This window comes from Chrysemys picta, chromosome 7, assembly GCF_011386835.1.
Source record: "Chrysemys picta bellii isolate R12L10 chromosome 7, ASM1138683v2, whole genome shotgun sequence".
NCBI classification, from domain to species: domain Eukaryota; kingdom Metazoa; phylum Chordata; order Testudines; family Emydidae; genus Chrysemys; species Chrysemys picta.
The window spans coordinates 31,624,001-31,648,271 of NC_088797.1; the positions used below are offsets into that span (position 1 = coordinate 31,624,001).

At 49.3% G+C, this 24,271-nt stretch overlaps 1 pseudogene; it reads left to right on the plus strand.

The window, feature by feature from the left end:
• Nucleotides 1–18,397, plus strand: part of LOC101947109 (solute carrier family 22 member 6-B-like) — a 23,463-nt pseudogene extending 5,066 nt beyond the window's left edge.
• The last annotated feature ends 5,874 nt before the right edge of the window (nt 18,398–24,271 follow it).

The following is a 24,271-nucleotide window of genomic DNA, read 5'->3' on the forward strand; positions in this document are numbered from 1 at the left end:
TCAGTGGGTCGACTGGCTGCTTCCAGCTGCCTCCTCCATATCTGCCCCATTCTCCTGTCTCTAGACACCCATAATGCTCAATCCCCATCGCTGTAAATTGCAAATACTTTCCTTATTGGGAGGCTCTGTGGTGAGAAAGCTCCATAGATGGAGAAGCTGTGAGGTGAAGCTTTCTCTGTAGTGCTGTCCCCTTGGCCCCAGTGATTTGCCAATATTCAGGGTCTTGTAGAGTTCTTTCCATTAGCAGGAAAAATTGATGATACAGACAGATCACAACCCACAGTTTGAGAACCCCATGTCTTTGGTTTTAATGCACCATGAAACTACACTTGAAGCTGATTTGTAAATAGAGATCTCTTAGGAAGAGAGACTGTTAAATTGTTGTTGTTGGGTTCATACAGAACTATGCTCAACTTTTATAAATTGATTTTAGTTAGATTATTGGATTGTGATTTTTCCATTTACCAATCAGGCAACCCCCTGACCCAATAAAGGACAGTTTGGAGAAAAAAAAAAAAAAGGACTCACTTAATGGCCACTGTTAATAATCCCTAGGGCTTTGCAGCCCTGGTTCTCAAAGCGATTTACAAAGGAGGCCAGGACTGTTATCCCAGATTTACAGATGGGGGAGGAGGGGTGTCTAACTTGTCCGAATATCCCTTTTCAAAACGAGACGTTTTGTTTTCAGTTTCTAAAGGGCCGTCTTGAATTTTTTATTTCTACTGGGAAAAAAATAGATGAAAAAGGTGAAAATTGAAAGGCGTGTTTTGAGTCACCCATATGGACTTTTTTCTTAGGTTTATCGGTCCGCGAACTTTTCAGAAATTGCGATTTTTTTGTCCAAATGTGAATTGGGAAAAAAATGTCAAAATCGTGAAGCCTCAGGAGGGATGGGAAAAACTGTTCCCTTCCCAGCTCTACCCCCAACCCTACATATGCCCCTTTGCCAGCCCAGCAATGAATTACATACCGTCCCAAACCCCACAGCAATTCTGCCCCCCAACCCCATCTCTGCTCCTCCTGCAGCTGCAGGAGTTCTTCACCGCCCTCTCCCAGACCTAGAAGCATGCAGGTGCAGTAAGGTTCCCACAGCTCCTTTCCAGGCCAGGTGTTGCGTGAGGGAGAAAGGACGGGGGAGGAGCAGGAGACCAGGGCCGGCTCCAGGCACCAGCTTCTCAAGCAGGTGCTTGGGGCGGTCGCTTGGGAGAGGGGCGGGAGGTCCAGGTATTCGGCGGCAATTCGGCGGACGGTCCCTCACTCCGGCTCGGAGTGAAGGACCTCTCGCCGAATTGCCGCCGCAGATTGCGATTGCGATCGCGGCCGCGGCTCTTTTTTTTTTTTTTGGTTTTGGCTGCTTGGGGCGGCCAAAACCCTGGAGCCGGCCCTGCAGGAGACCCATCCCATTGTTCTGGGGAGGGGAAGTTCTTGGACTGTGCTCAGGACTGTGAGTTGCTCTGTCACCCCTGCCTCCAATGAAAGGGCGTTCCCTGTGGTAGCTGGGTGTCAGCTCCCTCCCTCACGCACTGCCCTCTGGGCAATGCCAGCCCTAACCTGGTCTTGCACGGTACCACAAATTGCACCCCAGTCCCCGAGTCCATTCAAACCGTTCCCCTGTGAGATCCAGCCCCTGACACTGGCTACTACCAGCAATCCCAGCACCACTGCCCCCAAGGGTGTGGTGGGCCCCAGGGTATCAGTTGTACCTTAAACCACCACTCCTGCAAGCCACACAGCACTGGCCGGCACCTACAGGGAAACACAAAAACAAGAGAGAGGGGTGGAAATTGGGGGGTGAGGAGGAAGAGAGGGGCCAGGCCCTGGTTTGCAGGAGGGGGAGGAAGAAAAGAGGGGCTGGGCCATGGTTTGCAGGCTGCAGCCACCATTGATTCTGCAGTGCAGATGGCAGATCTGCCTCCGAGTCTGCCCAGGTCAGACAGGGGCCCTCACAGAGCTGTGGGGAGGGGCACAGACTGGCTATGTGAGCTCACACTGCCCTGCTGAACCCCACAGAACAGAACTGCCCCACTTCTGCTGAGCTCCTCAGCTTTTCCTTTCCCCCAGCAAACATACGACTTGACCCAAAAGAAATATCTGTCCATCCATCTATCCCCATGCACGTCCCCCCATCCCCATATGTATCACTCTATCTATGCCAGTCACTGGTACCTGGGAACCAAGACATATGACAACCTATAACGCAACAGTCTTAGGATAATATCTATTTTTTTTTTACTCAGATATTATCCTTCATTAAAACCCCCCAAGTGGCTTGATTGAGACCCCTAGCACTTCAGCTGCAAGGCATGAGTGGCAGCATGTACCAAACAAAGGACACCTCCACTAAGCCAATCAGCCAACTAGGCTGACTCTGGCAGTACTGGACATACCAAGACACTCATCAGACATCAAAACTACACCACAGCAAGAGCCGCCTTGTGAGGAAGAATGGCCTCAGAGTTAATGCATAAGATGAGGACTCACGAATTCAGGGCTCCATCCCCAGTTCAGTTACAGACACTTGGGCAAGTCATTGTGGCTCGTCCCATGCCTCACTTTCCCCATCTGTAAAAGGAAGATAATAATAGAGCAGGGCAGGTTTTCCATCCAGAGGAAACTCATTGAGATTCCAAAAATATTTCCAGCCTGGAATCAGGATGAAAAGTTGAAATCTCAAAATATTTCAAAATTAAAAAAAAAAAATTTTGGTTTGGTCAGTTGAAACGTTTTGTTTATCTTTCAACCATTTTTTTCTGTAATTAGATCAGATTTCTAAACAAAAAGTCATTTTACACTGAAACTGAAATTTGCCATCTCCAATTTTTTGTCTTCAAATCTTTTTTCTTAAAATGTTTTAGAGTCAAGACATTTGTCAAAAACGACACTTTCCTGCAGAACATTTTCTGCAAAAACCTTTTGCTAAATTTTTTCAGACCACCGCTAATTACAACCTTCCCTTTGGTCTGTCTTGTCTATTTAGACTGTAAGCGCTTTGGGACAGGGATGGCTCGCACTATGGAGTTGTACAATCCCTGGCATAATGGGCCCCAATCTCAGCTGGGTATATCCAGGTGGTATTTTAAGAATACCCCCCACCCCCCGTCCAGATTTTTCACATTTGCTCTCTGGTCATCGTACTCAGGACAGAGGTGGGCTTGTGGTATCTCAGCTAAATCTGGATCCTTTTTAGTTATAGTTAATTTCTAGTCCGATGGTGTGAATAATATACTCACTCAAAGGCAATGTGATTTAGCAGCTTGGATCAGTGTGTTTGTCACCTCTTCACTGGAAGCATTTAGTGCCGTATCTAGCACATTGCTTTCAGACACTCTTTTTTGGACTTAATCCATGCAAAACAACGTAAAATTTTAACCAAGTGACCTGCTTAAGGCCTTATATAACCCTCCGAGGGATATATAAATTCCCACCTGCTTTTCCAGAGGGTAAAATGCAAGGATCAACATGGAATTAAGCTTGGCAAAACCATTCCCTTGTGTGTCTTCAGTTCATAGAAAAGGTGTTTGGAGTTTTCCAGCAGCTGACAGGAAACTAGGAATGGTTGCATGGGAATTTTTGCAACAAAGGAGAAGCAACGTAGTAGCATACTCAGTTATATAGGGAGAATATAACTCAACGCCTCTTCTTTGGAAACTACACACAAAAGAATCCATGGACACTATTTGCCAACAGCTGACTTTTTGTAAGAAGTGCTGCGCTTTATGGCTGTCTTTGAAGTTGTGAAGTGGAATACAAGCTGGATTCAAATTAACATCTTTCTGTGTAAATATTTTCATTTTAATTTTTACAAGTAATCGACCTATTCAGGTAACGTCGGTTATTCGAGCCCCATCATTTTTGCTTAACCCAGAAGGTTAGTTTTGAATCTTCCAACCCGGCACCATGAATTTTGCCGAGCTCTTAGACCATGTCGGGGGGATGGGTCGCTTCCAAATCATCTATGCGATCTTACTGGCTATCCCAGTTTTCATGCTGGCCAGCCATAACCTCCTGCAGAACTTCACTGCTGCCACCTCTCAGCACCACTGCCATGTCCATATCAACATCAACAACACTCCTTACACCAACCTCACCGGAAAGCTCGCTGCCAAGGACCTCCTCAGGGTCTCCGTCCCCCTGGGCAGCAACCAGCAGCCAGAGAAGTGTCACCGCTTTGTCACCAAGCAGTGGCAGCTCCTAGACTCCAACGCCACAGTCACAAATCTAACTGAGCTGGAGACTGAACCCTGCGCTGATGGGTGGGTGTACGACAAGAGCATTTTCACCACCACCATCATTATAGAGGTACGTGAGAGCAAGACCTGCTGCAGCGCGGGTAACTGGCTGGGAAAAGGATACTGAAACCATGGGGTGGAAGTTGGGGTGGATGAGTTGAAAATATTTTTGTTGCAGTTATGCCTTTTCATAGATTTTTGCAAGTAAGTTTCACTGTCCTCTGGGCAGTGAGGGTCAGAGTATCTATCTATCAATCCTCCTCTTCCTAGATCTGATCTTAAAATTTGCACCAAGCTACAGCCCCTACATGTCTATTGACATCGGCTTGGTTTCAGCCTAAGTCAGTGCATTATTTCATCCAGGGCCACGTGCTGTTCTCAGTTACATTCTGGCCCCCCAGGCAACTTCAATCCATGCGGCTTCAAGCGGCTGCCATTGCACAGGTGTAAAGGAAAGCAGGACACGGCCTTTACGCTTCACAGAGGCTTGATTCCTTCAGTGTACGAGTAGGAGGAAGCTGTGGTTGCACTGGTTGGGGTGGGAATTCCCCCGTCCATTTTGCAGTCAGTTTCCTCTCAATTAAACTGGACATAATCCACTAATCCGCAGTAAAGGAAGTGTGAATGATGCTAAGAGCTATCCCTGCTCTCCCCTTGATTTCAAAGTGCTTTAGAATAGTGACTAAACTTTACTATCCCATCTCACAGCATGACTTGCCCAAGGTCACAGCAAGTCAGTGTCAGAGCTAGGAGTAGGGGTCCCAGTCTCTTGAACACTCACTCCATTCAAAACCATCCACCTCACATGGGATCATTATATTTGATCCTATATTAACATGGAAAGGACCCATTCTGCCAGGCACTGCAGAGACCCAGCTGAGTTCGGAGACTCACTGTGTCAGATGCTACACAGACCCAAGCTGAGAGTGGAGCCCTGTTGTGCCTGGCACTGCACAGAGCCCAGCTCAGACTGGGGAACCCTTGTGCCGGATACTGCATGGACCCCAGCTACAATCAGGGCTCCATTGCACTGGGCACTGCACAGATCCCAACTGAGACTGTGCTGGGTGCTCTGTGGACCCCAACTGAGATTGGGGCCCAGGTGTGCTGGGTGCTGCACAGGGACAAAGCTAGAGACCAGGATGATCCTCCCTCATTTTACGGATGATGGACATTGAGGCTCAGAAAGATTAAGGTTGTAATGCCCGGCAGATCACATTTCCCATTAAACGTAGTGTCGGAGAAAAACAGAGTTCTTACTCTTTTGGCTGGGTGCAGCAAAGTCAGATACTTTATTATCTCAAGCAATTGCGTAGAGGGAGAGAGTGCACTAGGACACAGGGTCTCCCCCTCGTAGGCAGGTCTTTCTACAGGTAAACAATTACAGCAAGCATTTATACCTTTTGTTACAGACATGTAGCGAGGCGGTGGGACACCCCACAGCCCCGCTGAGGGCCGAACCTCCCCTAATCCCAATGTGGGCGGGTCCGGCGCCTGCCCCTCCGAGGTCACGGCCCCGACCCGGAAGTATAAAAGCTCGCCTGCAGAGCTCAGTGGAGCCGAGGCCGGAGGAGAGAGCAGACGTCCGTGGCCGAGCTCCCGCTTGGGAAACAGCCACAGGCTGCGACCGGTCTTCTGAGTCACCGGGCCGGTCGAGCCTACCTCTTGCCAGGTACCCCGAGGAGGAGCCGAGCCTGCCCCGTGCCAGCTACTCCGAGGAGGACTGGCCAAGCCTGCCACGTGCCAGGTACCCCGAGGAGGAGCCAAGCCTGCCCTGTGCCAGGTACCCCGAGGACGAGCCAAGCCTGCCCTTCGCCACCTACCCAGAGGAGCCAATGCTGGTGGAGAGCAACGACGACAGCAAGATGGCCCAGGTACCATACGAGGGGGAGTGTGGAAGTAGCCCGGGGGCAGCCGACCCCAGTCTGGCTGCTGCACTGCCAGAGCCGATATCAGTGTGTTGCGGCCAGGATCCCCACTGACAGCAGCGAGTTTCTGTCACTGCTAGGGCACCGGGCTGGGACGCAGTGGAGTGGGAGGGCCTGCGTCCCCCCTGCCACCCACTCCTTGGGTGGCAGACTCCCCCCTTTTTTCCCTGGCCTAGAGAGGCTGCGGGCTGCTACAAACCCCGACCCAGCCCCTGCTTAAGGGCCTGGGCCTCTGACTGACTATTTGCTTGCTGCCCGCCCTGACCGACGGCCTGGGCTGCTACAATTGACCCAGCCCCTGCTTAAGGGCCTGGGCCTCCGATTGACTATGTGCTACTGACCCAGCCCCGGCTTAAGGGCCTGGGCCGCTGATTGACTATTTGATTACTGACCCGCCCTGACTTAGGGCCTGGGCCGCTATAGACTTTGCCTCAGCCCTTGCTTAAGGGCCTGGGTTTCGGACCTCTGGACTCAGCCCCTGCTTATGGGCCTGAGCCCCTAACTGTGTGCCTGTTGCCCCGGACTACGGCCGGACCACAGCGAGGCAGTGGGACACCCCACAGCCCCGCTGAGGGCCGAACCTCGGCCTAAACCTACTACACAACAATAATGAGCAACAGCTGCATTTTGTTTATACATAGGTCATTTTGATATTTTCTTTTCTTTATTTAGGCTTTAGTCTACATTTTATATTATTTACACAAGGTCGCAACAACTTTCTACAGTTTTTTTTACTTGCCTTACACAATTCTCGCTTCTACAAATCTTGCGTTATTAGGGTTACAGTTAGCCTGACTCTTGCCAATAAAAAAAAACCTGTTTGCATTAAAATCCCCTTCTAATCCCTGTTAGGCCTTGCTCTATTTCCACAGTAGGTAGTTTTGGACTTGTAATTAACAAATTAAAATAAATTGTAAGGATTGCTATGGGAACTGGCTGTCTAAATGCCATTAATGGCTCTGAAAATCTCAGTCCCAGTCTGGGACATTAACCACAAGCCAGTCTTCCTCCTGGAGCCCAGCTTCGTTTTCTCTCTCCCTTACAGTGGGACCTGGTGTGTGACTCCCGGCAGCTGAAGCAGATGGCTCAGTCCATCTACATGACTGGGATCCTGGCGGGAGGCATCATCTTTGGAGGACTGTCAGACAGGTGAGAGCAAAGTCGTTATGAAGCCGAGCAAGGCTGATTCCTGGGGGAATCAGGAATCTCGAGCAGGAGGAGAGAAGTTATGGTATCACTGTATTTGGCACTGGTGCGACTGCTACTGGAATCCTGAGTTCAGTTCCGGTGTCCACAATCCCAAAAGGATGTTGGTAGGTTGGAGAGGGGCCAGAGAAGACCCACGAGAAGGATTAAAGGCTTGGAAAACGTGCCTTACAGTGAGAGACTCCAGCAGGGCCGCCCAGAGGGGGGGGGGCAAGTGGGGCAATTTGCCCCAGGCCCCACAGGGGCCCCCACGAAAATATAGTATTCTATGGTATTGCAATTTTTTTTATGGAAGGGGGCCCTGAAATTGCTTTGCCCCAGGCCCCCTGAATCCTCTGGGCGGCCCTGGACTCCAGGAGCTCTATCTATAAAGCAAAGGTTAAGGGGTGACTTGACCACAGTCTGTAAGTGGAGCCTTTTGAGTTCTTTTAATAATTGTTTATTTTATTTTGGGGAATTTCTTGTTATTTTTGTTTTGTTAATGTTATCCATGTAGGGGATCAGGTCTTGCCCTGGGGGTTGGGAGGCCCTGGAGGGGAGCTGAGTCCTGCCCCCAGGGGTTGGGACGCTCTGGGGGAGGTGAGTGTTGCACCCCCGAGCCTGCCCTGCACTCACCCCACAGAAGCGGCTCCTGGGGTCCTGTGCGGTGCAGCTGAGCCTGGCTCTCGACTCAGGGTGTTGTGGCCTGGCACACGGGGTCACAGTGCTGCTCAGGTTTGGCGGGGCACCCCCCAGTTCACAGTGGGGAGCCAGGCCGAGCTTCACAGGACAGGAGCTGCCACTGCAGGGTGAGTTTTTTTAGCTTTATTTCATTAGGGTTACCATATTTCAGCAAGCAAAAAAGAGGACGAGAGGAGTCCCGCCCCTGTCCTGCCTTAGCCCCGCCCCTCCCACTTCCCCCCTCAGAATCCCCAACCCTCCCCCCGCTCCTTGTCCCCTGACTGCCCACCCCGGGACCCCTGCCCCTAACTGCCCCCCAGGGGTCCACTCCCTACCTAAGCCTCCCTGCCTCTTGTCCCCTGACTGGCCCCCTCCTGAAACCCTCCCCCCATCCTAACTGGTTGCTTAGGACTCTACCCCCTACCTGTACCCTGACTGCCCCAACCCTTATCCACACCCCCACCCCCAGACAGACCCCTGGGTCTCCCACGCCCCATCCAACCACTCTCCACCCCCTGACAGCCCCCCCCCGAAATCCCGACCCAGCTAAATCCCTCTGCTCCATTCCCTCTCCCCACCCCTGCCACCTGACAGCACCCCCCGAGAACTCCCAAACACCACCCCCCCGCTCCTTGTCCCCTGACTGCTCCCTCCTGGGACCCCTGCTCCTAACTATCCTCCAGAACCCCACCCCCTTCCTAAGCCTCCCTGTTCCTTGTCCCCCAACTGCCACCTCCTAAGACCCCCCCAACTGTCCCCCAGCACCCTACCCCTTACCTGTACCCTGACTTCCCAAAACCTTATCCACACCCCCAGAAAGCCCCCCCCCGAACTCCCGACCCTCACGTCTCTTGACTGCCCCCTCCAGAACCTCCCTGCCCCTTCTCCGATCCCCTGGCTCCCTTGTTGTTGGCCTTCGCTTAATGTCTCTGTGAACTTGCTCAGGAACGACCTGAGCCGTTCATCCCGGCACGGGGGAGGAGCTCCAGACTGCCGGAGGTGACCTGCGAATACAGGGAGGGAGGGAGTGATCTCTGCTGCCGGGGAGAGGAGGCGGTGCTCTCTCTGGCTGTCAGAGACCCATGTAAGTGGCACCATCTGGCCGGCTGCCCTGTTAGCCGCGCGCGCTCTGCATGGGTGGAGGGGGGGGAAAGAGTCTGGACATTTACAAATTCCCCTCTGATGCTATTTTTAGCTCAAAAAGCCGGACATGTCCTGGGGAATCTGGACGAATGGTAACCCTAATTTCATATTATTTCACATTTGCAAAAAACATGGGGCTCTCTATATAGGTACCTACAGGTGGAGCAGCAATCTGATAAGAGGCTTTTGCATCTAGCAGACAAAGGTCTAACAAGAGCCAGTGGCTGGAAATTGAAGCTAGACAAATTCAGACAGGAAATAAGGTGCAAATTTCTAACAGCAAAAGGAATTAACCAGTGGAAAAATGGCCCAAGGGCTGCGGTGGATTCTCCAGCCCTGGAGATTTTTAAATCAAGATTGCATGTTTTTCTAACAGTCAAATACCAGCTGGGGATAACCCTACTGCCAGGGCCCTAGATTGCCTTAATCTAGCCCTGCAGGCCTCATCATTAGCAGCTACAGCACGGCTGACATGAAGTATTTTCATCAATAACCTTTTGTCACATGCCACAGAGCTGGTTTTAGAACTGGGGCCTCCTGCCTCTTTGCCCCTTCCCCAAGCCAGGAAGCCATGCCAGTCAATGGCACCAATAGTTCCTTGCACCAGGTTTAACTTCCACTCTGAACACACTTGCCTCAGGATCCTGGGTTTCCCTCACCTGTTCTCTTGGTTCTTTTTGGCTCAGGTTTTGCCGCAGGTCTCCCTTGATCTGGTGCTACTTGCAGATGGCTGTCACGGGCAGCAGCACTGCCTTCTCGCCCAGCTTCACTGCCTACTGCATCTTCCGTTTCCTGACCGGAATGGCCTTCTCGGGCATTGTGATGAATGGTATCTCTCTGTGTAAGTGTGCCTGGTGCCTGCCATCCCAGACACAAGATGAGCTGGTTACTGGGGATGGATGGAGGTGCCTTGTTCCCGCTGCTGATAAATTACTCTGTGGTGGGAGCACAGAGAGACCAGAAGCACACACCGCATGGGTGGGATGTACAAGGTCTCAGCACCAAAAATCGGGAGCTAGATTTTCCAAAAGTCCTAGGTCCCATTCCAACCTGGATTTACCAAAGCACTCAGCAGCTCCCTTTGGGACACTGATTGCCACAGCTGACAAAGATCTGAGCACGTTATTTAGGAGGTATTTTGAACCTCGAAATCTGGGCCTGCCCTCTTCTGAGAATGTGGTACCTAAACGAGAACTGAGTTCTCTGGGACAATCGCACCTCCATGTGCTTCTGCAGTGCCGGAGCACAGGAGATGCCACAAAACAGGGCAGCTTCCAATAGCATGCAGGTCCCTGTAGTGAGGCGGCCTGTTTCCCAGCCGCCCCGGAGGGAGACGAGCCCCTCCAGACACCAAAGGGGGCTAAGCCAGTGGAGCTTGCACCTGCCCCCCAGAGATCAGGGCGCAGGACAGGAAGTACAAAAGCCCAACCCCTGAGCTCACTAGAGGCCCGGCCACTGGAGAAGCCAGACGCCTGTGGCCTAGCTCCCGGTTGGGAGATTCCTGCCATTTGCGGCCAACCCAAGGACTGTCCAGACGCCGACCAGACCCCGGAGAAGCGGGTAAACTCGTCTGTGGCAAGTTATCCAGAGGAGCTGCCAAGCCTACCGCCCGCCAGGTACCCAGAGGAGCCCATGGTGCTTGACTTCTTGGAAGACTCTGTCCAGACGCGGATACCACTAGAGGGGGAGACAGGAAGTAGCCCAGGGGCAGCTGACACTAGTCTGGTTGCAGCACACCCAGAGCCAATGTCAGTGTGTTGCGGTCAGGATCTCCATTGACACAGCAGAGGGTCTTCTGCCGCTGCTAGGGCCCCGGGCTGGGACGCAGTGGAGTGGGTGGGCCTGTGTCCCTCCTGCCACCCAACGTGCGGGTGGCAGTCTCCCCCTCTCCCAGGGCTTTCGGAGCCAGGACCTGGGACTCCTAAACTTATTTGTCTGCTCAGCCCCTGCCTGAAGGCCTGAGCTACAGACTCTCTACTGCCCCGCCTGCACCCAGGGCCTGGGTCTGTTATTGAACTGTTTGCTCAGCCCCTGCCTGAGGTGACGACTGTTTGCTGCCCCTCCCTGACCCAGGGCCTGGGCCTGTTATTGAACTGTTTGCTCAGCCTCTGCCTGAGGGCCTGAGCTCCTGACTGTTTGCTGCCCCACCCTGACCCAGGGCCTGGGCCCATTATTGAACTGTATACTCAGCCCCTGCCTGAGGGCCTGAGCCACTGACTGTTTGCTGACCCAGGGCTAGGGCCTGTTATTGAACTGTTTGCTAAGCCCCTGTCTGAGGGCCTGAGGTGCCGACTGTTTGCCGCACAGCCAGGCTAATTCCCTGACTCACCGGACCGAAGTAGTGAGGCGGCCTGGTTCCCAGCCGCCCCAGAGGGGGATGAACCCCTACAGACCCCAAGAATGGAATGAAAGCTATTTAGAGTGGAGTGCCGTCATCAGATGACGATGATTCACAACAGAACAGATTCCACAATAAGTCTTCTGCAGAACAGGCACAGGCCATGTGCATCAGCCAGAAGCTACAGAATTCCCTCCTCATTACTAGAAAGTCCCTTGTACTATACAATGTATAAAGGTCCTCTAGGAACTGAAGGATCCAGGGGCAGTTGGGTATCAGAGGCTAATGGGACTCAGCTTATTCAATTACATAATAGCTGTGTATTGTGGCTGATGTACTTCAGGGTGCATAAGTGTGCCATTGTGGGGTGTTAGAGCTGCTGCAACCCTGCAGGGTACAGTACAGCCTGCTACCGTTGGGGGGGTCTTCTGGAGTGTTTGCAACCCTGCAAAGGGCAGTACTGCTTGCTGCCACTGGGGGACTGGTGCAGTACTGCTTGCTGCCACCAGGGGTGGGAGTTGCTGCAGGGCGCAGTACTGGCTGCTGCCATGGCGAGGGGGAATGGAGCACCTCCAGCAGGGTGCAGTACCACCTACTACCACTAGGTGGATTGCAACTAGCAGGGGAAGGAGGCATGGATCGGGGAATGCAGGTTCTGGGGAGCTATTACATCTCAGCCTCAAAGAGCCAGGGGAAGGCTGTTTCTACATGTTCCTGCTGCCTCCGCTCATGCTTGTTCTCACCACTGGAGGTCATCAGCACAAGGACAGAGAGATTATTTTCCCTTTGTGTGTGTCTCTCCCCAGCTGTGGAATGGACACCCACCCGCACACGGGCAGTTGTGGGCACCATGTATGGATACTGCTACACAATCGGGCAGTTCATTCTGGCTGGGGTGGCTTATGCCATCCCCTATTGGCGCTGGCTGCAGCTTGTGGTGTCTTTGCCCTATTTCATCAGCTTCATCTACTCCTGGTAGGTTAGCTCACCCTTATCCTTTCTGATCCATTCCCCTTCCAACCTGCTTTTCTCACTGGATGCAGGAATGAGACAAACTTTAAGCAAGTAGAATAAACAATTCTCTTATCCTAAATAAATTTTTTAGTCTCCAAGGTGCCACAAGTACTCCTGTTCTTTTTGCGGATACAGACTAACAGGGCTGCTACTCTGAAACCTCTCTTAACCTAGTTCTCATAATCTTGCGTCTCAATTACTGCAACATCCCCTTCTCTGGCCTTGGCAAATGCAATCTTACTCCACTTACATCCATTCAAAACACTTCTGCAAAGATCATTTCCCTGTCTCATCCCTTTGTCCATGTCACCTCTCTTTGCAGCCCTCCACTGGCTCTCCGTTCTTCATCACATCATACATAAACTACTCATCTTCACTTTCAAAGCCGTTCACGCCCTACTGCACCATACCTGTCCCGTCTGTCATTCACTAGCACAATGCTGACTCCCAACTCCGACTGGTCCATGATGCCTGCCTCCGTTGCCCGCTTCCTAAATTTTCAAACAAGCACGTTTGTGCATTCTATCATGCTGCCCCTCATACCTGGGAGGAGTTCCCCTGTAAACATCAGCAAAGGTACCTCATTGTCCGTCTTCAAATCCTTCTTCAAACTGTCCTTTGCTGTGTGGCTTAAAAAAAAAACTGACGAAGGTTAGGGTGCTCGTGTGCAGAGATCATTGCCTATCATGCTGACCAGTACTGTCTCACTGTTTTCTTGTGCTCTTTTGTCTGTATCCACTTGTTGCTTGTTTTGTCCTTAGATTATAAGCTGTTTGGGGCAGCGACTGTCATTTTGTTCAGCGCCTGGGACAATGGGGTTCTGCCCCATGACTGGGTCTTCAGGGCATTACGGTAATGCAAATAATGAACAAAGAACTATGAAAGCTGTGGAGTTTAAAACCTGGAATTGTTTCAGCAAACCAGGGAAATGGCAAGACTCAGAGGATAACGTATGAATAGAGAGAGTTGAAGATTTGATGTCTTAAATTTGTTTTCCATGAAAAATGGCTTTCCCCCAAAAAAATTCCTTCAAAAATTTTCAACGAAAGCAAACATTTTATTTTAGTTTTCAGGATGGTGTGTGTGTGTGTGTGGGGGGGGGGGGGTTGCTGAAAGATAACCATTTCTTTCTAAGTTTGTTAAGTTTTTGACAACAAAAATTTTCATTTCAATGTTTCAGAGCCATTTTTTCCCCCGCTTTCCCCCATTTTAAAGTGGAAACATGAAAGCAAAAGGAAATAAAAGAGAGGAAATAAAAAAAAATAAAAAAAAAAACCCTCCCAAAATGGAAGCAAAATGAAAACTTTTGTTCTGTTGAAAAAAATTTAAAATATTGTGAAAAATTTCCAGTGAAAGCAAAGAGGGCTCTACTTCACCCATAATGTCACTGCTAGGTAATATGAGGAACTGACCTATCATGGGTATTTATCTAGCACCCATCACTATAGTATCTAGGAACATCACAATGTTTAATATATTTATTGTCACAGCTAGAGCTGGCTGGCAACAAACATGAGAGTCTTTGAGACTTTGAAAAATTTTCCCATCCTGAATCTGGCCAAGAGTCAAAACCAGGAAAACTTTTGTGAATTGATAATCTGAAAAAATATTCCGGTTGGGTCAGTTGAAAATGTTTCCTTTTGATAATTTTGAAAATTTTCTTTTTGATCTGGAGCTTGTTTATTTTTTACCCTTTTTTTTTAGTGTAAATGATCAAAAATTTTGAAACAAAATTGTTGAAACTTTAAATTTTGACAAAGGACAAATTCTGAAATTTTTTTTTTTAAATCAAGAGATTTATTGAAACCGACCTTTCCCTGTGCAAACAGTTTCAGTTTGAACAAACCCGCATTTTTCAATGGAAAAATATTTCAGCAGAAAAGTGCCGACCAGCTGTAACCAGAACACTCTTCTGACGGAGAGCAGCGCTATTACCCTATTGTACAGATGACGAGATCCAGACACAGAGACAGACTAAGTGACAGGAGAGCAGGGAATTGAAGTCAGGTTTCGGCTATCACCATCCTTCCTTCCTGATGCATGGCAAGGTGCAGTACCATCCGCTGCCACTGGGCAGTCTCCTGGCAGGAATGGAGCTTCAGGTTGCAGTAACACTTGGCTGTCGCCAGGGGGCTGCAGGTAGCGGGGGGAGGACATAGACCAGAGAATGCAGGTTCCACGGAGGCTATTCCACAACATGCTCCCAGCTGCCTCTGTCACTGCTTGTGCCCTGCACTGGCTTTGGGCACTGCCCCTAGTGTAGAAGAACAGCACCGTGCTCCAATGGGGCTGATCGCAGTTCAACAAGAGCAATGTGAGTGTTCCGTGCAGGTGTGGTTTCATATCTTCTGCTTCCCAGATTGACAGTGCAAGACGGGTACCCAGAAATCACCTACTACAGGACAGGCCCAACAAGGACAATAACCAAACACCACTGGCCATCACATACAGCCCCCAGCTAAAACCTCTCCAGCGCATTATCTACGATCTACAACCTATCCTGGAAAATGATCCCTCACTCTCACAGACCTTGGGAGGCAGGCCAGTCCTTGCTTACAGACAACCCTCCAACCTGAAGCAAATACTCACCAGCAACTACACACCACACCACACCACAGAAACACCAACCCAGGAACCAATCAGAGGACCCAACCACATCAGCCACACCATCAAGGGCTCATTCACCTGCACATCCACTAATGTTATATATGCCATCATGTGCCAGCAATGCCCCTCTGCCATGTACATTGGCCAAACTGGACAGTCCCTCCGCAAAAGAATAAATGGACACAAATCGGATATCAGGAATGGTAACATACATAAGCCAGTAAGTGAACACTTCAATCTCCCTGGTCATTCTATTACAGATTTAAAAGTCACTATCTTTGAACAAAAAAACTTCAGAAACAGACTTCAAAGAGAAACAGCAGAACTAAAATTCATTTGCAAATTTAATACCATTAATCTGGGCTCGAATAGGGACTGGGAGGGGCTGGCTCATTACAGAAGCAGCTTTTCCTCTCCTGGAATTGACACCTCCTCATCTATTATTGGGAGTGGACTACATCCACCCTGATTGAATTGGCCCTGTCAACACTGGTTCTCCACTTGCGAAGTAACTCCCTGCTCTCCATCTGTCAGTATTTAATGCCTGCATCTGTAACTTTCACTCTATGCATCTGAAGAAGTGAGGTTTATACCCACGAAAGTTTGTGCACAAATAAATCTCTTAGTCTTTAAGGTGCCACCAGACTCCTTGTTGTTTTTGTCGATACAGACTAACACGGCTATCCCCGGATACTTGCTTCCCAGGTGGTTTGCGGAGTCCACCCGCTGGCTGGTAATAGCCGGCAGACCTGACGAGGCAGTGAAGCAGCTCCAGACAGTGGCCAGGATAAACCGGAAGAAGGAGACAAACTCAACATAGAGGTAAGACTGGATCTCAAAGAGGCTGAGAGCTCCCACCAACTCCAGTGGCCGATATAGGCACACGAGACACGCAGCTGTAAAATCAGCATGGTTGCACACATGTCATGGTGACTCTGCACATCTATACCAGTAACGCAACTGGCTTTAGTGTTCCCTGAGCAATGCAATTCTCACCATGGTCTGACTTCTTTCTCGTACAATGGGATTCCCATACCTACAAGGTATCTTCTATCAATCTCTCTACCTATAGCCACCTATCAAGCCATCTATGTATCCATTTCTAGACATAAACACCTATCTTTTATAAACATATACTCATACATAATCTCTATTCATCTCCATCTATCTTTCATCTCCCCACACACCTCTCTATCCATCCATCCCCATACAAATGCTTCTATCCATCCAACTATCCATCCATCCCCAAGCACACCCTTCTATCTAGCCATCCATCCATCCCCTCCTACATGTACACATTATTTTGTCTAGACTGAGGCCTCCTCTGAAACTAGAATTTTGACACCACTGGATGATCCAGAATCTCATTCCCTCCCATTCCCCTGCTCTGTTTCCAGGCCTTTCCCACCATGGAGGCCCCATGCCGTTACCCAGAATTCTCTTCTCTCCCAAGGTCTTGAGATCCAACATGCAAAAAGAAATAGCCTCTGCAAAGAGCAGCTATACCTTCATCGACCTGGTGCGGACCCCTGTCGTACGCCGGATCTCCTTCTGCCTCTGCTTTGTATGGTTAGTCGGCTCTTGTGCTTGCACAAAGAGGAAGCTGAGACAATGATATGAAGCAGTCTGCAGCAAGTAAACCAGGCACGACAATTTGCTGAGGAATGGGGCAAATAATGGATTTTCTGACCCGCAGGCAATTCCGAAAAATCTACAAAAAAATCATTTTCGGTTGAGCAGAAAACCATTTTTTTCTTAATTTTTGACTAATCAAAAAGTTGATAAAAAAATCAAGTGAAACATTTTGTTTTGATTTTAAATATTTAAAGATTTTTTTAAAATAAAATTAAAGAAATGTTTGACACAAACATTCATTTTGAACCAAAACAGAAAACATTTAGATTTTATTTTGTTTTGGTTTTGTGGGGCTTTTTTTTTTATCTGAAACAATTCAGCAAAAGGGACATGAATTCCCTAAACATTTTGATGTCATTGAGTCTGCATTTTGTGCTGAAAAATGTTTTAGATGAAAAATTTTGCTCAGCTCTACTAAGCCCCACTGACGCTCCACTTCATCCCATGGCATGTCAGTGACAGTCAATTTCACCTTGATTGAATATCCCACTAGATCACAATTCAGTATGTTATAGCTAGACTTCGGTAAATCCCACTTGGAGACAGCATGTAGAGAAAACCATCAGGAGGTGATTCTACCCAGAAGCAGTGATAGGACTCAGGAGTCCTGGCTCCTATAGTCACCTATTCCTAGTCCTAGGACACATTCCATGTGCAGAGCTGGGAAAAGAACCCAGGAATCCTTGGTGCCTAGTGTGTCCTGTTCCAGCTATTGGCCCCCATTCCTCTCTGAGAGTTAACAGAGCAAAGTCCCCTCTTGCTCTAACCACTAGGCCCCACTCTTCTTCCAAAGCTGGAAATAGAACCTGGGAATCCTGGTTCCCAGCTGCTCCCCAGTCTAACTCATTAGACCCTAATCTCCTCCCACAGCCATGAACAGAACACAGTGCAGTCTACCCACTAGACTACACTGCCACCCAAAGCAGTGAAGAGAACCCAGGGGCCCTGACTCCAACCACTAAACACATTTCCAGGGCCTAGTGCTGAAAGGGAACATGCGTGTAACAAATAAACTCAATGATAAGGACCCTCTAGGCATCAATACCTGTCTGCTTCACCCAGGTTCTCCATCAGCTTTGCCTATTATGGGTTGGCCATGGACCTGCAGAATTTCGGTGTCAATATCTTCTTGATCCAGCTGATCTTAGGAGCTGTTGATTTCCCAGCGAAGTTCATCTCAGTCCTCACAATCAGCTTCATCGGGCACCGGTTCACATGGGCCTTGACCCTCATCCTGGCTGGACTCTCTATCCTAGCCGACATCTTTGTCCCACAAGGTGGTTACTTGTTGTCCTGGATTTTCAGGCTTAGATCCGGAAGTGTTCAAGCCTTTGTCCTACCAAAGGTCCAAAGCCTGGCTGATATGGTCAGCTGCAGGGGAGGGAGAAGAGCCAGGAGAGCTGATCCATAAGGGCTAATGGGGCTCAAGCCCACGGATATGTCACAGCTGTGTTCTGTGGCTGAGGTACTGCAGGGTACAGAACCACCTGTTGCTGCCAGGGATTGAAGCAGCTGACACGTGTTTATGACACCAGTTGCCATGGCACTTCCCCATGAAGCAACCTGAGAGACATATTCAGCCTGATCCAGGCTGGCCTGTTGCAAGATGGTTGCGAAGTGGATGAGCCGCTGTCTGGGAGGGGTGACAGACACAATTTCACAAACCAATCCGGGAAGATGGTTATTAGTATTTGATCGAGGTGCTGCACAGACCCCAAATAACATAAGGGCCCCATTGTGCCGAGCACTGCACAGACCTAAAGGGAGAGAGAGGCCCTGCCCCAAAGAGCTCACAATCTAAATAGACACAACACAGAAAGGACTATCACTCTTATTTCTAGATGGCAAACTGAGGCACAGATCCTAAGCTGGTGTCAATTAGCCCAGCTCCATTGATTTCTTGCCCCCTTTTTCTTTAATGGAGCAGCTGGGGATCTGGTCCCATTGACTCCATTGCAGCTATGCTGATTGACAGCAGCTGGGGATGCATCCCATTGGCCCTTCTTGAGCATTTCAGCCTTTTTCCACGTGCTTAACCCTCCTCCACTGTGTGCTTCTCCCAAGATCTGAAGACCCTGTGCACCATTCTGGCTGTCATTGGAAAAGGCTGTCTTCCTGCCGCCTTTAACTGTGTCGTCCTCTACATGAGTGAGCTGTACCCCACCGTGATTAGGTATGTAGAAAAAACTCAGAGGGTGCAGCTCAAACTTCACATGCAGCCCCGTGGCAGAGCAAAAGACCAGAGCCAAGTGACTAGTGATTAGAGTTGGTTGGGAATTTTTCATCAAAATGTATTTTTCTGACGGAAAAAGCTATTTCATCAAAGCCAAAGCTTTTCACGGGAAAGTGTTGGTTGGAAAAAGTGCGGGGGGAGGGGGGGTGTTGGAAATTACATTTCCAAAATGAAAATTTGTTTTTTCTGGTTAGAATGTGTATTAAAAACAATAACCCTTTTTTGTACAAATTCATAAATAGAAATCGAAATGAAATGATGTTAGGGACCCAAACCAAGATTTTTTTTATACTGTTGAATTCACAACAATTTTTTGAAATTTCAATGGTTCGTCCTGATTCAGAATGGAAAAAAATGTTTGAAATCTCAAAATTTATCATGGGACAGGAAAACAATTTCCTGACCAGCTCTGCTAGTGATTTTGGGCACCTCAGGGGATGCCCACGTAGGACACCGCAACTGTGCCTGATTCTCTGCAATTGCTGAGGATGTGCCATCTAAAAAGTGAGGGCCCTCTGAGGCGTCTCAGTCTAGCCACCCAAAATTGCCCTTCTAGGAACTAGGAATTGCCACATGATATCAAAGATCTAGCTAGCTCAGTCCCAGCTGCAAGAAATCCTGTACTTGTGTGGTAATCTGCACCCAGGAAAGATCCTATTTGTTAAATTAGCACCTAGAGACCACACCAGAGCCCCATGGTGCCAACTGCTGCACAGACCCTGACTGAGATCAGATCCCCATTGTATAAGGCACTGCACAGACCCAAATTGAGATTAAGGCCCTATTGTGCCAGATGGTGCCCAGACACACAGTGACAGCAGTCTCTGCTCTTCACAATCATAATAGACAAGACAGACTGAGGGTGTGAGGGGAAAGAGATGAATGGAGAGAGGAAGTGACTTGTCCAAGGTTACGCAGTGGGTCAGTGGCAGAGCAAGGAAAAGAACCCAGGTGTCCTGACGCTACTAGTCCATAGGGCCTAGCTGAGAGGTACTGCTTGGCTTATTGCCTGTCAGCTCCTTAGCTCAGGTTTTTCTCATCACTGTGGCTTATGCTAATAGTTCTGTTTGTTATGATTTCAAATTCACAGGCAGACCAGCATCGGTTTGAGCAACACCATGGCGCTCCTGGGCAGCATCACTGCCCCATTCGTGAAGATGTTGGATGAATACATTCCCTTCCTGCCACTGATCATTTATGGAGCTGCCCCATCTCCAGCATTGCAGCGACCTTCTGGCCCGAGACGCTCAACGTGCCATTGCCTGAAACCATAGAGGAGGCGGAGACACGGTTAGTAGAATCTATAGGGAGGCAAGAACAGTAGCCATGACACACCTTTTGGGAGTTTTGTGAGAGAGGGGAGGAGAGCAAGAGAGAGAGAGAGAGAGCACAAACTAGAAATGATATGTATGATTAGATAGATAGTTAGATAACCTGATCCCATTGACTCCAGTGTAGCTATGGCTGATTTACACCAGGTGGGATTTGGCCCCATTAGGTCCAAACACGTTTTAAGCCAAGTACATCTCTTGATGTTCGTATAAATGTTAATATTTACTGATATTCTTTCTCATTGAGACCCAGGCATCTGAGACGTGAAGAACAACAAATGAAGATCTTCTGAAACCCACCATGCCAGACCCAGACAAGGAAACCACTTAAGGAAAGAAAAACAAGCAACTGTTGTAGGGGCTATGGGTACAATTTTTAAAAGTGCCTAAGTGCTTTAGGAGCCTATGTTGCATTTTCATCAGTGACTTAGCCTCTCCCATGAGAGTTAGGTGCCTCACCTATCTGAGCACTTCTGAAAATCCCACTGGGCACTTATCTGAATCCCTTGGCATCTAAATACCTTAGAAAATGTGGCTCCCAATCACTTTTGAATGTGGGGGCTTAGGCACTTTTGAAGAGTCCGCCCTATCTCTTTTACTGTTTTAATCATGCCAGAAGTACTATGCAGGCATCAGTGACAACTCCATAGGGGTTGAATTTTGCACTTAATGCAGGCAATCAACCTCTTCAAACAGCATGTTGACCTCCAAATCACAGCAGGAATTTATACCACGGGACCTGCTGCTGTGCAAGGTGGGGGACACAAATCAACTACACTATGTAGCTCCTCCATGTAGTTCAAAACGCGGTGTTGCACTCTGCTGGGATCCAACATATGGTACCCAAGAGCTCAGCAAATACTTTCGGGCCAGATCCTCAGCACGTGTTAATCCACATAGTTGAGGATTGGCCCAATACTGCAGGACAATCATGTGGTGGCAATTCTTAAGGGAATTCTGTAAGAATATGTACAGAAATGGTGGCAGAATATAGGAACTGCTGGACTGATCACAGCCAAGGTCCATGTAGTCTCTCTGACAGTGGTCAGCAATAGATGCCTTAGAGGAAGGTGTAAGAAATCTGCAGTGGGCAGATATGAAATAATCACCCCACCATTAAGTCTCATCCTGATCTTGAACAGTCATTAAAGTTGGGGGGGAAATGAATTTTTCAGCTGACTCGCGATTTGGAAAAATAAAGGGAAAAACCACGTTTTGGCTGAAAATGAAATTGTTCAAAATTTTCAGCAAATCAAAAAGAATAAAAAATGTGTTTCAAACTAAACATTTTGCTTTGATTGCAAATTGCTTTTAAACTTTTTAGTAATTTTTATTAAAAAAAACAATTCAAGGAAATTTCTATACAAAGTTGTTTCAAATCGAAATATCAAAACATTTAGACTTTTGCGGGATTTTCCCCCCTGAAACGAACAATTCAGCAAAACCAACATGAAATCATGAACCATTGCAGTGTCACCAAATCTCCGTTTTTTATCCCAAAACAGTTTTGGTTGACAAATTTCGCACAGCTCTGCTAGTCACAGATTGGCTTAAGGCCTGAAGCATGAGGTTTATATGCCTTCTAAAACTCTTTGTTGTATTATTGATATTCCTGTTCCCCATAGAGATGTCCAGTTCCCCTTTGAATCTTGCTAAGTTGTGGCCTCAATATCATACTGTATCAGTGAGTTCTACAGTCAATCACTGTCATGTCAGAAAGGATATTTCCTTTGATTAGCTTTGAAAACAGGGAAGGGAACCCAGGAGTCCTGATTTTCAGCTTCCCCTGCCCTAGTCTGCTACATTTCACTTCCCTCAGAGTTGGGACTCTTGACTCCCAACCCCCCCAACACAAACACACTCTAACCTCCCCTTCCATTCCAGAGCTGGGAATGGAACCCAGGAGTCCTGACTCCGAGCCCCATCTGCTCTAACCATTAGACACTACTCTCCAACCAGAGCTGGGAACAGAACTCAGAAGTCCTGACCCTCATTCCTGCTGCTCAGACACACTAAACTCCATTCCTTCCAGAACTGGTAACCAAACCCAGGAGTCCTGATTCTCAGCTCAACTACTACTCTAACCACAAGATAACATTCCTCCCGGTGTTTGGAACAAAACCCAAGCACCTCAGTTTCCAATCCTCTGCTCTGATCACTAAACTATACTACTTCCTCCCCAAATAGGCAAAAGAACCCAGAAATCCAGACTCTCAGTCCCTCCCATTTCCACTGCTAGATCATAACCCCCTTGTAGAGATGGGAACAGAACCCAAGAGCCTTGACACCAAGTCCCCCCACTCTACCCATGAGACCCTCCTCCCCAGCCACATCTGGGAATAAAACCCAGTAACCCTGACTCCCAGGCCCTGTGATTTAGTCACTAGACCCCTACTCACCTCCTAGAGCCAGGAATAGAACTCAGGAGTCCAGACTCCCAGCCCTACCTGCTCTCCCCACCAGGGCCGGCTTTAGCAAGAGCGGGGCCTGATTCCTGGGGGCGGGGCTTGCAGCAAGCCCCGCCCCCAAGAATCGAGCCGCGCCGCGGGGGGGGGGAGCCGCGCCACAGGGGGGGAGAGAGACACGGGGAGACCCGAGCCGCGCCGCGGGGGGGACGGAGGGGGGGACACACGGGGAGACCCGAGCCGCGCTGCACCGCCGCACCGGGGGGGGGGGGAGCGTGCAGGGGAGGGGAGGAGGGGGAAGTGAGCTGGGGGCGGGGTGGACAGCTGCAGCGCGGGGCCCTCTTGGCGCGGGGCCCAATTCAGCCGAATCGGCTGAATCGGCCTAAAGCTGGCGCTGCTCCCCACGAGACCCCACAACCCTCCCAGAGCTAGGAATAGAAGCCGAGAATCCCAATTTGCAGTCCCCCTTGTCCCACACAGCTCCATGAAGCACAGAAAATAACCCCATGCAGGGGTGGCTCCAGGCACCAGCGCACCAAGCACGTGCTTCGGGTGGCAAGCCGCGGGGGTGCAGCCTGATTGCCGCCCTCACGGCGAACTGTCAGGCAACCTTTGGCTGCATGCCTGCAGGAGGGCCGCCAGTCCTGCGGCTTTGGCGGCAATTCGGCGGTGGGTACGCCAAAGCCACGGGACCGCCAGACCTCCTGCAAGCATGCCGCCGAATCCACCATATCTTGACCTTGAAAACAGCCCAAAATTGGCTCTACATAGCACCCAAGCTGCTTCCATGGCCTCTTGCCCAAAAAAGACTAGGGACAAGCAGCAAGACTGGGAGACTCAAGTAATGACTCCTCAGACAACAACTCATTTTCATAGTTTCATACATTTTAAGGCCAGAAGGGTCCATAGATCTTGTATCATCTCCTGTATCACAGGTCAGAGGATGTCACCCAGATACCCCTGCACTGAGCCCAATGACTTGGGTTTGGCTAAAGCTCTTACAGGAAGGCATCCAGCCTTGGTTTGAAGACATCAGAAGATGGAAAATCCACCCCTTCCCTTGAGAGTTTGATCCAATAGTGAATCACCCTCACTGTGAAATGAAGGTGTCTTATTTCTAACTGGAGTTGGTCTGGCTTCAGCTTCCAGCCTTTGGTTCTTGTTCTGCCTTTCTCTGCTAGGTTTAAACTCCACCTGGAACTGGGCTGAAAGCATCCTCAGCATCCCTTTAGTACCTGGTATTTTCCTCCCATGAAGGTGCTTTACACTGTAATAGACTCACCTCTTCATCTAAACAGCCTGAGCTTTCAAGTCTCTCACTGTCAGGCATTTTCTTGAGCCCTTGAATAATTTCTCTGGCTCTTTTCTGCACCCTCTCCAATTTTTCAGCATCCTTTTTAAAAAGTACTCCCCAAAACTGGACGCAGCATTCCAGTATTGGTTTCACCAATGCTAGACACAGAGGTAAAATCATCCCCTTGCTCTTCCTCACTGCTCCCCAGTTTAAACGGCCAAGGAACCCAAGAGCCATTTTTGTACCCG